General features: G+C 38.9%; 1 long non-coding RNA gene across 1 annotated transcript; it reads right to left on the bottom strand.

Annotated features, from left to right (window-relative positions):
• Positions 1-311: 311 nt before the first annotated feature.
• LOC147665792 (uncharacterized) lies at positions 312-1103 on the bottom strand. The gene is made up of 2 exons (XR_015304973.1): positions 1063-1103; positions 312-571 (listed from the first exon to the last, which is right to left on the bottom strand). It is a non-coding gene; the product is annotated as an uncharacterized LOC147665792 (long non-coding RNA).
• Between the last annotated feature and the right edge of the window lie 2931 nt (positions 1104-4034).

Genomic DNA, 4034 nt, shown 5'->3' with positions numbered 1-4034 from the left:
TACAAACGCGCTACGTCTTGTGCACTGACTGTAAATGCTACGAGTGGCAATTGTTGCTATAGCGACTTAAACAAACAAACGTGTGTATCGTCGTGGAAAATTATTCCTATTCCGAGGTTGAAAGCTCACTGTGATCAACTGTGGTCATAGTTCTGGAGAAGCAGACTTGTTTAGATGCTCACACAAAGAAATACTGTGACTGAAAATGCAAGCTGAGCCTACATGCAGGATGCACTGTTCCTAGGAGAAAGTTATTCTCACAAAGTAAACATATGATAAAATGCTAATGAATCAAAAGTTCTATACCTGGATATTGCCAACATAAATTTTATTTTTCACAGTGATTATTCAGTAATAATCCTGCCTTTTCAACTCATCTTATTAATCATGCAATGTTATCTTTACATAACTCTATATGGTTGATAACAAGAGCAAAATACAAATATATGTGTGACTTAATGAGCCACTATGCTTCAAGTTAATCCATTTGAAGAAATAACATTAAGTGTAGTTTCTAGTTGTCGCCCGATGCATTTCGGGAAGCCCTGTTCCCTTCTTCAGGGGCGAGTACCTAGAGCAAATATAATACAGAGAAATGTATGTGTCAAAAAAATTCAACTGCAAAAGGATAAACAGTATACACAGGGAGGAAAAAAGAAATAGCTTTCAAAATTTGTCATTAAAAGAACATTCAATCGTTAGAGCATATCAACTGTGTTATGCAGAAAAATCATTGTACATATCCCCTAGTGTGGATCAATAAGACATTCATCCTATGTAGTAGTGCTGCCCATCTAATGGAAGGACAGACTAATAGTCAGCTAACGAAAATATACTTAAGCAGAAAACACCGCTCATTATTCTAGAACAATAACACATAAAAACATCTGAGTATATGTGCGTGGTCTGTGGGTGAACATAAAAAACCGAGCAACTGCCATATAAGTAGGGCCAGTATATATCATAACCTGCAGTAAGGGTCACAAAGACTGAATAACCAACAGTGTGTTTATGCTTGCTCTAATACGCACGGTCGGGAGAATGGGAAAATAATGAACCTACCAGCTGGAGGGTGATGGATAATACGCTCTCTGAGTCTTCCCTGGTATCTATCACGTAAAAACACTGTGGAGAAATGATGTAGATGGACACCGAATGAGCTAACGATGTTACATAAAACGGGGTTGCTTTAAAGAATTATCTCAACATATTAAATAGAAATAGCTGTGATCTAGCCAGCATGAGCCAAAAAAACGTACACATGGGAAGCATTTACAGAAGTGCAAACCCGACAATTGGAAATGTCCTATTAGTTGTTGGACGAGCATGTCCCTTAAGGTGAAATTAAGCGTAACACTGCCAATTTTCAAATAAGAAAAGTACCTGGAGTCTTAGGTGACTATAAGAAGATCCAGTAACTTATGCTTAACATCGGACCGTTCTGTGATATACGTAAAAGGCTCTTCTCAGTATTTAAGAGGGAATCTACAGGGAAATACAAAACAGGGCTAGAGGCTATGTCCAGTGCACTGTGACTGTAAAGGCTTAAGCGCTGAATCGAGTCTTACCGGTTCTGTCATGAACTCGGAATTATCCTCGTGGGTTTTAAGGTGGACTCCTATGAAAGGGGATACATAACGAAACAGTGCTAAGTTGAACGGCAACCCGTTGAAGGGTAAATAAAGAATGCGAGCGCTGCACTGAGTCTTACCGGAAAGCTGGTGGACGCGACGACACACGCGGCGGTGGAATCCTGATGTGGAAATCAGCGGAGGGATACCATACAGGTTCTTAAATAGTTCCTAGGTGAAGCACGTGTGTGAGTCTAACAAGGATACTGGGAAATGAAGTGCTAACACTAGCGATGTATCGAAAAAAGACTAAAGTGACAGGAGCTCTTACAGAGGAATACAATTCAAGGTGAATTGACCCACATTGTGTAAAATGAATAACCATAATATGGAGATACAATAAAACTTGCAAGCACGATAAAATCCACATACATGAGATATCGGTTTTCAAAACTGAACAGTGCTGTACAAAATAAATAATTAATAACCTCAGTTTAGTGTCAACTACGTAAGTATTCACAAAAAAAGACCTCAGTCTCACAATACAAATGTGTTTTGTCCTGACTACAGTGATGTGAGATGTCCCTCTACATGCGTAGTTACATTCTATTTATGTAGCGAGTGCTTACTGGTTTCTATCAATTGTGAAACTAGATGCACAAATCAATAATAAACACTATGCCATGGTAAATGCATAATAATGTGGTTACATCGCCATATCGAGATTCCAAAACACCTGAAGACATGCAAATGAATGTTTCAACAATTAATGTGTACATCAAGCAACATAAATAAAACCATTAAAATGGTGATCATAACAAAAGAGTGCGAACTATGCGTGAGCATAACTGGGGACAGTATATGCTGTGGGATGAATGTGGGAATTTAATGTGACAGCGAGTCTGCAACTCGAAACTTGAAATGCTAAACGGATACTAAGACTCATAAGAAACAACTGTAATCAACCCTATCATTGAGACCTGTGGGTATCAAGGTGGTGAGATATTCAATCCAGTACACCTCCCTCTGCAGTAGTTTGGCGTTGTTGTCTTGGCCTTCTAGTTTAGGTACAACTTCAATGATTTGCGCTCTCAATTGAGCAATATTGTGTTTGAACTCTATCCAATGTGTTGCTACTGAAGTAGTTCTGTTTTTACACCTGAAGTTGCTTTTGTGCTCAGTGAGCCTTGTCTTGAATTTACGTGCAGTTTTGCCTATATATAATTTGCCACATGGGCATTTTAGGCAGTAAACAATGTTCATGGTGTTACAGTCCCCAGAGTGACGTAACTCAATCTTTTTACCTGTAGTGGGGTGCGTCATGCTGTTACCTGTTATGATGTTATTGCAATGTACACAGTTTTGACAGCGCATAGTGCCTGTATGAGATTGTGTAGTTACTTTGGTATTGCAAGTTCTCAACTTATCCATTAAATTCTTGCCTCGGGTGTAAGCAAAAATAGGTTTATCAGCAAAAATACTCCTGAAGTCACTTTCGTTTTGTAGCAGTTCCCATCTGTTAAGAATAATTCTCTTGATTTTATTAGACACAGTGGAAAATTTAGACACAAATGTAATTCCTGACTTCTGTACTTTAGGTGGGGGATTAAGTAGTATTTGTCTGTCTACAGTTGACAGTCTTTCAATTGTGTGGTCAAGCACTTCTGTGGGATAGCCTCTACTCTCAAACCTGTTGCGATGCTTAGGGATTTGTGCGTTTAGTGCATCGTCATTCGTGCAAATTCTTTTAAGTCTCAGAAAGTGCGAATAGGGTAAATTAGTGATGAGACTCTTTGGATGGAAACTGGAAAATAGTAGAGTGCTGTTACGGTCTGTGGGCTTTGAAAAAATGTCAGTATGCAACCTCCGTGACTGGTCATCTTTCTTAATCAATGCGTCTAAGTAATTGACCTCAATCTCACTCATGGAGTGAGTGAATTGTATTCTCAAGTTCCTGGTATTGAGTTCAGTAATGAGTCTATGGAGTTCAGTGGTGTCTTTGCTCCAAATTAGAAAAATGTCATCGATATATCGACAGTATTGGACGAGACCCATTTGCCATTCTTCATTGGTCAAGATATATTCGTCTTCAAACTTGGACATGAATATATTTGCATAGGCTGGAGCCCCAGAAAATCCCATGCTCGTCCCTGTCAATTGGCCATAGAAATTGTCTTTCCATCTGAAATAACTGTTGTTTAAGCAGAAATGCAGTAATTTCAAGATAAATATACTTTTGTCCTTCGGGAGATCTAGTTTGAGCAATGCCCATTCGGTTGCATCCATGCCTTCCTGATGATTTATGGACGTGTATAGTGCGGTAACATCTATGGTACATAATGTCCACTTGCGACTGTACATACTTTGGATGGTCTCGATTTTGTTAAGAAAATGTGTGGTATCTCTGGTGTATGTACACCATGTTTGCACACATTTTTGGAGGTAGTAGTCCAAATATTTACC

This window comes from Lissotriton vulgaris, unplaced genomic scaffold (genome assembly GCF_964263255.1).
Source record: "Lissotriton vulgaris unplaced genomic scaffold, aLisVul1.2 SCAFFOLD_2564, whole genome shotgun sequence".
In the NCBI taxonomy this organism is placed as follows: domain Eukaryota; kingdom Metazoa; phylum Chordata; class Amphibia; order Caudata; family Salamandridae; genus Lissotriton; species Lissotriton vulgaris.
The sequence above is the reverse complement of the archived record's forward strand: the minus strand, read 5'-3'. Positions and strand labels throughout refer to the sequence as shown.